The sequence below is a fragment of the Mustela erminea genome, chromosome 4 (assembly GCF_009829155.1).
Source record: "Mustela erminea isolate mMusErm1 chromosome 4, mMusErm1.Pri, whole genome shotgun sequence".
In the NCBI taxonomy this organism is placed as follows: domain Eukaryota; kingdom Metazoa; phylum Chordata; class Mammalia; order Carnivora; family Mustelidae; genus Mustela; species Mustela erminea.
The window spans coordinates 126,204,747-126,216,868 of NC_045617.1; the positions used below are offsets into that span (position 1 = coordinate 126,204,747).

The 12,122-nt window shown below is 39.1% G+C and overlaps 1 protein-coding gene across 3 annotated transcripts in view; it reads right to left on the reverse strand.

Annotated features, from left to right (window-relative positions):
• The window catches only part of GMDS (GDP-mannose 4,6-dehydratase), a 622,428-nt gene that overhangs the window by 189,204 nt on the left and 421,102 nt on the right, over positions 1-12,122 (reverse strand). The gene's annotated exons all lie outside the window — the stretch shown is intronic.

Here is a 12,122-nt window from a genome sequence, read left to right on the forward strand (position 1 = left end):
GAAGAGCCTATGCTAAATACTCCTAAGCTGAGGCAACCTTCCTGGTTCCTTCCTGGAGGTTCCATTCACCAGCAGTGACTGCTGGCAGCACACTCGGCTCAAGCTGGACAGTCGATGGTGGACAGCCAGGCGGGTGGGCACTATGGGGAGTGTGCCTGGCAAGGACAGCTGGGGATGAGGAGGGGGAGGCTGACATTTCTTTGGTAATAAAAAGGCAATTTATATAAACTATAGGAGACTTGGTGAGAAAGAAAAGAGGTAATTGTTCACATTCCAAACGTTTTAATATATAGACTGTGTAACCATCACTCATGAATAGTGCAGCTGCTAACAATTTCTGTTTTTTTCCCCAGGATAAAAATCATGCTGAAGCCAAGAGATGTTTCTCTAGTGAATGATATTTTGAAACTCTGGTCAAAACATAACTGTGACATAATAAATTTTTAAGAAGTCAGGAAAGCTTGTAGACTGAAATTTGAAAGAAGACCCAGTTTTTACCCCAATTAGGAAGGACCACATTTCAGCTTTCACTACAGTGGCAGGCTCAGTCTTTGGAGGGGAAAAAAAGGCCAATTCTGCATGCACATCTGTTTCCAGTGTGATGCTGGTATGCAAACTATTGTCTATTGGAAGTGTGTTGTGGTAATGTTTGCCAGGGTTAAAGGCTGGGTCAATTTGATCAAGAAGCTAAAATTAGCTTCTGTGTGTTTTCCTGAAAAGAAAAAAAAAATACTGTAAAGCTCTTTGTTTTCCTTCAAGTGCCATTCTCAGATTTCAGTTTCTGGTGTGTAAACTACCAGGAAACAGACGGCTACGACAAGTGACTTCTTGTTCATCGCGTTCTGCATAATGACATGGTGCAACACGTTACCTGAGCTGAAGGACACATGGAAAAAGCAAGCATTCGGACCTAATTCAAATTTTCCCATTTAAAAATATTAACATTATAAAATTATTTAAAGTGAATGCATTTGGAAATTCAAAACCATAGCTATATTTTAAAGTATGTGATGGTTTGGCAAAGCCCAAACACATTAAGAAACTCATCATTCTGAGAAGTATTGGGGTAAGTTTTAGGTCACATATTCCTGGTAGTCTTGACAGTGCGCTGATTATTTTCATAGGAAGTGAGTTTCTTAAGACTAAAAAGAGGGGAAAATTTTCATATAAAAAAGCCAAACCAGTAATAATTTGACAAATTCAAAGAGCAGAAAAGAATCACAGAAAAAAAAATGCAGTCATGAGATGATTTGAGAAAAATATTAATATACTTCTAGATAAGCAAAATTACTGAGACAATTACTTAATAGTATATATTCAGATATATGGGACAGATGAAAATGAGATATAAAATGATCTGCTATGGTTGAAGACTGTGTGATGAGTAAACAAATGAACCAAAAACAGATGCATGTTTAGGACATTTATACTCTTAGAGTATAAACTTTTTCTTATATTAGATGCTAAGTTAGATTACAGTGATCTACTTTTACTTCAGTAAAATGCCTCTTTAATATTTTAACCACTTAAATATTGTTAATTTTCAAAATAACCTATAACATAATGACAGATAATTTAAAAAATAATCTTTTATGTAACAAGTATTTTTAATTTTTCTGTTTTATTATAAATAGTGCTTAATAAAAAGAAGTCTAAGAGAAGAAATAAAAAGCTTTTCCTCAAAATAAAAAATGTAATAACAAAGGACTTCAACCTAGTTCCACCAACATGAAAAAACTGTGTATTTGGGTCATTTATACTATAGGATTTCCTTTTTTCTAAACATCTTCTCAATATCAGTGACTTTTTGTACTTTTTAAATTCAGACCTTTAAAAATCTTTTTTTAAAGATTATTTATTTATTTATTTGACAGACAGAGATCACAAGGAGGCAGAGAGGCAGGCAGAGAGAGAGAGAGGAGGAAGCAGCCTCCCCACTGAGCAGAGAGCCCAATGTGGGGCTCAATCCCAGGACCCCGGGATCATGACCTGAGCCGAAGGCAGAGGCTTTAACCCACTGAGCCACCCGGGTGCCCCGTCACACTCTATTTTTAATTGTGTGGATCTCCTGGTACTAACTCAGGAATATCCATGTATTAGTATTAATAGTCTTTGAACATATATATTTAAAAAAAGATAAAGTATTAATTTACCTTTCTCTTAGTTCCAGCCTTTGGCACAACTATATAATCATGGGGTGCACCTTAGAAAAACCATTTTCTTTTCTTTCTTTCTTTTTTTTTGTTTTTAAAGATTTTGTTTATTCATTTATTTATTTGACACAGAGACACACAGTGGGAGAGGGAACACAAGCAGGGGGAGTGGGAGAGGGAGAAGCAGGCTTACCTCCCACAGGGCAGGGAGCCCGATGTGGGACTCGAACTCAGGACCCTGGGATCATGACCCGAGCTGAAGGTGGATTCTTAATGATTGAGCCACCCAGGTGCCCCAGAAAAACCATTTTCAACCAAAGAGATATGTGCCTCTAGTGGGATGCAATTAGTTTTTAGATGACTCTCTTACCATTAATACTACAAAAGCTTGCAAATGATTAAAAAACAAAGATCATGAAATTGCAGCAATTCAGTCACATGTTTAGGATCCACTTCTAATTCTAGTTTTCCTGCTATTTCCACTACGTCTGCAGTTACTTCCTCCATTGAAGTCTTGAACCCTTCAACGTCATCCATGAGGGCCAGAATCAACTTTTTTCAAAGTCCTGTTCGTGGTGATATTTTGGTCTCTTTCCATGAATGTTCTTAGTGGCATCTAGAATGGTGAATCCCTTCCAGAAGGTTTTCAATTTAGTTTGCCCCGATTCATCAGAAGAATCACTATCTATGGCAGCCACGGCCTCATAAAATGTATTTCTTAAATAATAAAATCTGAAAGTCAGAATGACTTGTTGAGCCATGGGGTGCAGAATGGATATTGTGTCAGGCATGAAAATAACATCAATCCTGTACACCTTGATCTGAGCTTCTAGGAGACTGTCAATGAACAATATATATTTTTTAAAGATTTTATTTGTTTATTTGACAGAAAGAGACAGAGAGAAAGAGAGATGACTAGTAGGCAGAGAAAGGGGGGGAAGCAGGCTCCATCCTGAGCAGAGAGCCTGATGTGGGGCTCAGTCCCAGGACCCTGAGACTATGACCTGAGCCAAAGGCAGAGGCTTACTTAACCCATTGAGCCACCCAAGCACCTCAAGCAGGAATATTTTGAAAGAAATCTTTTTTTTTCTGAACAGGTCTTACAGGTAGGCTTCAAATATTCGGTAAACCATGCTGTAAACAGATGTGCAGTCATCCAGGTTTTGTTATTCTATTTAGAGAGCACATGCAGAATAGATTTAGCATAATTCTTAAGAGCCCTGGGATTTTAGGAATGGTGAATAAGCATTGGCTTCAAGTCACCAGTTGCATTAGCCCCTACCAGGAGAGTTAGCCTGTCCTTTGAAGTTTAGAGGTCAGACACTGACTTCTCTTTAGCTGTGAAATTCCTAGGTAGTGTCTTCTTCCAAAAGAAGGCTGGTTCCCCACATTAAAAATCTGTTCTTAGGGGAAGCCACCTTCATTAATGATCTTAGCCAGATCTTCTGGATGGTTTGCTGCAGCTTCAACATCAACACTTGCTGTTTCACCTTGTACTTTTATGTAGCAGAGATGACTTCTTTTCTTAAACCTCATGAACCAACCTCTGCTAGCTACATACTTTTCTTCTGCAGTTTCTTTACCTCTCTCAATCTTCACAGAATTGAAGAGAGTTAGGGCCTTTCTCTGGAATAGGCATTGTCTTAAGGAAATAGTGTGGTTTGATCTTCTAGTTGGACCATTAAAACCTTCTAAATATTAACAATCAGGCTGTTTTGCTTTTGTATCATTCACACGTTTACTGGAGTAGCACTTTTAATTTCTTTCAGGAACTTTGCTTTGGATCACAACCTGGCTGTGTGGTACTTTTGGCCTGTCTTGGCTTTCAACATGCCTTCCTCACTCAATCATTTCTAGCCCATTTATAGTGAGAGATGTGCGACTCTTTCTTTCACTTTAATACTCAGAAACCTCTGCAGGGTGGTTATTTGGCCTGATTTCAATAATGTTGTATGTCAGGGACCAGGTAGGCTCAAGGAGAGGAGAGAAAGGTGAACAATCAGTGGTGCAGTCAAGTATATACAACACCAATCTGCTGTCTTATATGGGTGCAATTTGTGGTGTTCAAAACAATCACAATAGCAACATCAAATATTATTGATCACAGATCACCCTAACAAATATAATAATAACAAAAAAGTTTGAAATATTATTAGAATTACCAACATATGACCCAGAATCATGAAGTGAACAAATGTTGTTGAAAAAACGGCACCAGTAGATTTGCTCAACACAGGGTTGCCATAAACCCCCAATGTGTGGGAGAGAAAGCAGTATCTACAAAGCATGACAAAGTGAAGTGCGATAAGACGATGTCTCCCTGTACAGATCCTTAGTGAATCCCCCTGATTTCAGAACTGTGAGTGACTTCTGCCCTCTGTGATATGTGTCAACTCCTAATGAATGTAAAGTTTTCTGGGTTTGCTGGGCAGGTAGGATCCCTCCCTGAGTCCTGTGGCCCTGGATCCTCACAAAAGCAGCATGTGTGTCTGCTGGGAACCCAGTCTGAAATAGAGAATCTCAGCCCCATTGGAGACCCACTAAAGACAGGCTCAGAGCAATTCACATGCATATTAAAGTTTGAGAAGTCCTATTGGGAAGAAGCTAATTTCTTCTATTCTGCTTAGCTCATTCATATTCTTCGATCTGCTTTGTGTTCAGAAATTAGATGAGATCCCTCCTCTGCTCCTTTTTTGATGCTGTGAGCATATAATCTTTCATCCTTTTACTGTCTTTCTAAGGGGGCCTTCAGCAGTAGAAGAAACAAATGCTTGTGTCAATTCCACTTTCTTGAACTGGGGTCCTACCTCTCACATTATGGGGCCTTCTCTGAACTACTTTATTTGGAGCACCAAGATATTCTTTCAAGAAGATTCAATAGCTTGAAAAGGGCTCACTCCCTGTCACTTTTTTGAATGCCACTATAGAGGCTGACTGATTGAAACAGTAACACAGGAGGTATATTTGATGATGATGTAGTTTGTATTCCTGAAGATACAGCCTCATTATTGCAATGCTACAAGTTCAAAACAAGCCTTTTAACGATTGGTTTAAAAAGAATTACAGAAGGTAGTTACCTTGGGGATTTCAAGAATATACACATAAAGGATAAAATAATAGTAATAATAATAAACCTAACCCAATGTTATGCAAACAGGTACCTATAAGAGGAAATAAATTGTCCCACGGCAGATTTTTAAAGTGCTATACACACATATTTTCTTTATTTGGGGTGTGGGGAGCCAGCACGTACAAGCAGGAAGGACAAGCAGAGGGAGAAGGAAGAAGAAGACTCTCTGCTGAGCAGGAAGCCCAATGTGGGGTTTGATTCCAGGATCATGGCCTGAGCTGAAGGCAGACACTTAACCAATTGAGCCACCCAGGTGCCCCTGTACACAGAGATTTTAAAAGTGCTGTATCACAAACAACTTGGATGGAAGTGAGACAGTGTGTTCTGGGACAGTGGGTAGATAATGTAGGGGCTCTAGTGATCAGTAGCAACTCTACACCAGAGATGAAACTGAAGAGCTCGAAAGAATATTACTTCAGAAACTGTGAACTGGATAAAAAACAAAGCATATATACTTTGCAACATATATACATCCATATATATGTATATGTGTGTGTGTATATATATGTAGATATGTATACATATATCTGATTCTAAATATACGTATAATGAAATCGAAAAACATTAGATTTTACAAGTAGATGTTTTCCCCTAAAAAGTTACTTGTGTCATCTCCCTAACCTGTTTCCCCCTCCCCCAAGGAATTTTTATTTATTTATTTGTTTGTTTGTTTATTTATTTATATATTTTCAGCGTAATAGTATTCATTGTTTTTGCACCACACCCAGTTCTCCATGCAATACGTGCCCTCCTCCCTAACCTGTTTTTTAAGTGAATCTTCTCATTAGGTAAATGGGAATATTACCTTATATTTAGTAGGTCACTTTATATGTGGGCATGTTTTGTACTTTTCTGTTCTTCAATATTCAGTTTCAGAGGAAGTGACTCTTGCCCAGGTCTAACTCAGATTTCTTTCTTCTGTTCCCATGACACCTCTCAGGAGCCTGGTTTTAAGAGTCATCTCACATGAGCTGTCATCGCTAGTTAACACATTAATCTCTTCTTCTAGACTTTCGCTGTCCAATACAGTAGCCACTGGCCACAAGTAGTTTTTGAATCTAAATTTATATTAATAAAAATTAAATAAAATTTAAAATCCAGTTCCTCAGTCACACTGGTCACATTTCAAGGGCTCAGAGTCCACATGTGGCTAGTGGCAACCACACAGGACAGTGTAGCTATAGAATAATTTCATCATCAGAGAAAGTTCTGGTGAAGAGAGCTGCACTATCTAGATCAGGGTTTCTGAACCTCAGCACCACTGACATTTTCTGTCAGTGCTGCTTTGTCATGGGGGTCTGTACTGTGCATTACAGGGTGTTTAGCAGCTTCTACCCACTAGGTGTCAACAGTATCACCCCAGTTGTGACAGTCAAAAAGGTCCCCAGACAAGGCCCCTGATTGAGAACGAGTATTCTAGACTGTGAACATCTCGACAAGAAGAAATTTGCTTGTTTAGCTTTGTGTTCCATATAACTGAGCACAATGCCTGGTGCACCACAGGGCCTCAATGTATGTTTAGGCAGAAGAAAGGAAAGGAAACAGAAAAGGCCTAAGACATGGGTGTTTTCCACTCTAACAATGGTAAACCTCTTCTCTAGTTTAAAAGAAAAAAGGCAACAACAAATACATTTCAATATAGTTATCTTTCTCTAGAAGATAAATGAGTGATAAAGTATGCCTGGCATCTGTTCAGAAATCTACACTTCATAATTATTATCGAAAAGATAGTAACGATGCCTGACACTGAAATAAAATTAAATCCCCTCACAATAGCAAGACATCTCAAAGATAAAAAAATGAAGATAACTATTAGAGCCTCTTTGAGAATATGCCCCATTTTACACTGGCATGTGAAAATTTATGCAAGCACTCCAGAAAATCTAACTCCTTTAATCATATCTAGAAAATTGTCAAAAGTGTTACAATTTTTTACATTATTTCTCAACAGCAATTCCACAAACATGAAGGTAGTGATCTTGTTGGCTTTATTTTTGCTCATATAGATATGGGTTTCATGTTTCCAAATCAGAAGGAACCAGCAGAGTTATTGTGGTAAGAGCTTTTGCAAATTGTTTCCTACCAGCTACAAAGGTACTACCACCACTACAGGAGTAGAGGAAGTCAGATGGCTCTCTCCCCCTGGCCACACTGGCCTCCTCACCATTATGTCAAATCCCTCCCACTCTGAAACCAAAGGAGAAATCAGTGGCCATGTCCTTGCTGCCATTTGTGACAAACAGTCTGAGCAAGAAGGCCTTCCCTCTAGCCCCGCCACTTAGCCAATGGTGCTTACCAGTTTCTTTAGTAACATGATGAATCACAGTGATCCTGCTTTATGAGGTTGGGGGAAGGGAACGTCTATAAACTGCAAAGCACCAAACAGATGCCAGGTTCACTTTTATTTAAGCATTTTAGGAAAGGTGATCAGGTTTTTATTTTTTAATTTTATTTATTTATTTATTTTTAAAGATTTTATTTATTTATTTGACAGACAGAGATTACAAGTAGGCAGAGAAGCAGGCAGAGAGAGAGGAAGGGAAGCAGGCCCCCTGCTGAGCTGAGAGCCCGATGTGGGACTCGATCCCAGGACCCTGAGATCATGACCTGAGCCGAAGGCAGCGGCTTAACCCACTGAGCCACCCAGGCGCCCAAGGTGATCAGGTTTTTAGCAGAGGGACTAGGGACCTGAAGAGCACTGTGAATCCAAGAGGCAGGTTTTAGGGGAAGCATGATTTAATAAAGTAAAAACAAACACTGTGGACTGCCATGTCCCTCAGGGGAAAGTCAGTCTTTTATTCTACCTTTTGGAGAAATCAGCTGAACAAAGGTGTTCCTACTCTTCTTAGGTTTTTGATGAAATCCTGAAAGCTCTTTGAGCACCTGTAGGGATTATTTGAGGAGTTGAAACTCTCTTCTAGAGGTATTTAGCGTACTGAAAAATGAGATGTACTGTAAGTGAAAGCCTAGTTCAGGTGCATACCAACTACTGATCGCTAGGTCTCTGTGAGACCATGGAGCAAGCGCCAGTTAAGATCTGGTGACTTAGGGCGCCTGGGTGGCTCAGTGGGTTAAGCCGCTGCCTTCGGCTCAGGTCATGATCTCGGGGTCCTGGGATTGAGTCCCACATCGGGCTCCCTGCTCAGCGGGGGCCTGCTTCCTTCCCTTCCCCTCTCTCTGCCTGCCTCTCTGCCTACTGTGATCTCTCTCTGTCAAATAAATAAATAAAATCTTTAAAAAAAAAAAAAAAAAAAGATCTGGTGACTTAGTCTTACCACGTCTATCTCTATGCATGACAGTTTTTATAAATTAATAATTCTAAGGATGAGCTTCTTTATGGTCACAGATGATCTGTCCTAGAACACATAACCAGAAGATGCTTTTGAAAATAACCTCAGAAATTTCATAAATTCGATGAAAGTTTTCATGATTTGGTTGGAGCTGGATGAAGACTGGGGTGCAGAAGGGAAAAACTCCTTAGAGGTTCATTTTTACTTGTAGCATTCTGACTCTCGAGTTGAAATGATGACTTTTTGTTTTGGTCCGGAAGGACATAAAAATGCCAGCACTGCTCACCACTCAGATAACACAAGCAACAAGCTGGCTGCCATGACTGCCTGGATGTTCTGGAAGAAAAAGCAGCAAGTGGGAAAGGCAAGGCAAGGGAAGAGACAGCCAGACACTCATGTCTTAAAAATACTCTGCCACGTGAATCCTTAGCTTGACTGTAAACATTCTGTAAGAAAGGGAACTAACAGAGTAAGCATTCACATTTTAGAAAGCACATCTGCAAAAACCCTTTAGCACGAGAGTTAATTTTCATTTCTCTCTTTTAAGTTAAACTTCATCTAATGCAGATCCCAAGAGCTCCAGGGAACATGTGACACCTATAATGAACTTTATCAGGTTGTGTCTCTGTGGCCACTTTCCAAATCACACATTCACCCAGCAAAACGTTCAGGTCACACAAGGAAGGAAGTCTTCGGCTACTGAGAATCATTACTAGCACTGAGCGAAACCACTGTCAGTTTCTTGGGGTTGGCCTCTGATCACTCATACAAAGGACGGAAAATTGTTGGCGCCACTGGACCTCTGCCCAGCTCAGCCGTTAGCGGAGCATATGAAAGGCTCCTTCTTTAAAACCAACATGCTGGAAGGGGGCAAAGGGTGGCAGGGACCCTCAGGCACATTAATCAGCAGGGGAATCGGCCCAATGTCACCTCCTGCTGGGCTTCACTGCCCAAACTACATGTGTCAGTGACTCCCAGAAAAGGGGAGGCCCCAGAATAACACTGGAAGCATCAAATGTCCTCCCTTCTCTTCATATGGAAAGCTCATCTCAGAGGTGTCAGGATAAAACATGAGAACGGCATTTGTCCTCAGAGACAAACACGAGTGATTCACTGTTTCACGACACAATGAGAGGAGGAGGACACTGTAATAAAAACTTTATAAGATGAAATCTAAATCCTGAATGCAGTACACATTTAAAAAACTTTTTTTTTTTTAAAGTTTTCTTCCTTTCCTTTCTCCTCCCCTTCCTGAGGGAACACAACACAATGTAATTAAACGGTAAATTACTTGAGAGAGAAATGTTTAGACTCATGACAAATCTTTGTGCAGAAAACAAAACTTCACACCCCACACATATTTTGGATGACCCAGTTCTCCTAGCAAAATAGAAAACGATAGCCAAGCTTGTAGTTTTCAATTTTCAGATGGAAGGGCAGTGAGTTGAAAAATCTTCATTACTTAAAAGTAAGGTAATTTATGGAGGCAGAAATTAACATGAACTCAAGTTGCTCATTAAATAAATAAAGTAAATTAAGAGGTGGCTGGTTAGCTTTTCTCTATTTCTAGTGAAGGTCTAAATGGGAAAATATGCTCTCCTTAAAATCACAATGTGCACATTCCTTCAAATCCTCAGAACAATTTCAGAGTTCCTGTTCATTAGAAAATGAACACTTGTTTATACAGACATAACTGAATCATCAAGGCAGAACTTGGGTTTTAGCTAAATTTATTTTTTAAAAATTAAAGAAATTATTAAGGGTTAATATTTTAAAATCAAGTAGTTAAAATTGAAAAGGTAAAAATTGAAAAGTTAAAATTGAAAACTGATTTGCAGGTTAACATGTTTGGCATGCTTCGAAATTAAACAGGCTGACATTAATTTTATCAAGTAGCAAGAAAATGAAAGATACTTTACAAGGTTTCATTAAGGGTCCACCAAAGGTTAAAAAACATTTAAATATAAGAGAGATTCCATTTAAAATGTTCTCAGTGGTGGAAAAAAAAAAAGTTGGTCTATTTTAAGATACTAATTTCCATCTGGCAGAACAGACCCAGACCTACAATGCTGCATTTCCCTGAGCAATTGCACTGAGGTCCTGGGGCTCCTGGGGGTTACTGAGTGTCAGAGGCACCATGATACATCTTCCCTCCGTTGTCCCCAGTTGGGATCCATCTTTCTTAGCACATGACATCTGTGTGGAGAGTCAGCAACTCCCTCTTTCATTAAATAATAAAACACAGGAAAACCCTTTATTTACAATGTTTTTGTGAGGTTTGATTTAAGCACCAGCATTTGGTTTTTAATATAGTTTTAATTTGAATACAAGATTATTTTTCTCTTATATAAAAGGACTGAAAAAGTTTTCTTATTAAGCTATATCATATGTGAGAATTCTAGAAAATCTAAATTTTAAAAAACAGAAATTACATTCATATGGTTAAATTCTCAAAAATTAACAAGGGATATACTGAACTGCCTCCATCCAGTCCCTGACCACTACCATGCCCAGTGGCCCCTCCTCTCCTGCCTCCTTCAACCAGGCAACCACAGTAACATTCGGATCTCCCTACCGAACTTTTTTTTTTTTTTTAAAGATTTTATTTATTTATTTGTCAGAGAGAGAGAGAGAGAGAGAGTGAGAGCGAGCACAGGCAGACAGAGTGGCAGGCAGAGTCAGAGGGAGAAGCAGGCTCCCTGTAGAGCAAGGAGCCCGATGTGGGACTCAATCCCAGGACGCTGGGATCATGACCTGAGCCGAAGGCAGCTGTTTAACCAACTGAGCCACCCAGGTGTGCCGTTACCCAACTTTTTAATACTACCCAACTTTTTAATACTACACTACACTATATACACTATTCTCACCTTACTTTATCATCTTATCCTATCTTAGAGGTGTTCCTGTTTCATGAAGAGTGTTCTTGTTCTTTCCTGTGGCTGCAAGCAAGTAATATAAAATTATCATAATTTATTTAACTGTTTTAATTTAGGCATTAATTAGTTCTCTATTAATGAACACAGACTCCTCCTCACCCCCACTTAAAAAAAGGGAAAAAGAACAATTGAGAAAACTGTTTGGACTTTTAAACCTTATCTTGATTCTGTTCTGTGACGCTAAGAAAGAACATCTGATCACTCAGGTTTAATTTTTTGGTCCTTGAGTTTGATCCAAAACTGAAGTCTGTTATCTGTCTGTTGTAAATAATACAGTATTCTACCTTTAGTTTTTATATTTTCAAGAAGGATTTATTAAACATCTACTGTTATATATCTAGCTCTTGATACCTCAGGTATCAAGCAGAGGTAGAGGTGGAGGTGGGGGGGAGATGATTTTAAAAAGTAACCAGCATCCACTAGGGGTTCGTAATGTTATTAATGAGACAAGTCATACAGACAACTCAAAAAGGGTCCAAAGCACAATGTGACCAGGTGTCAAAATAACAGCTGCATGAGTTTAGATGTTCCTAGGTAAGTTAGTAAAAAATAATTTTTAGAAATTGTTTCAGATAGCAGGTGTTTTAGTCAGACACCTTTGAATTCAAATGTA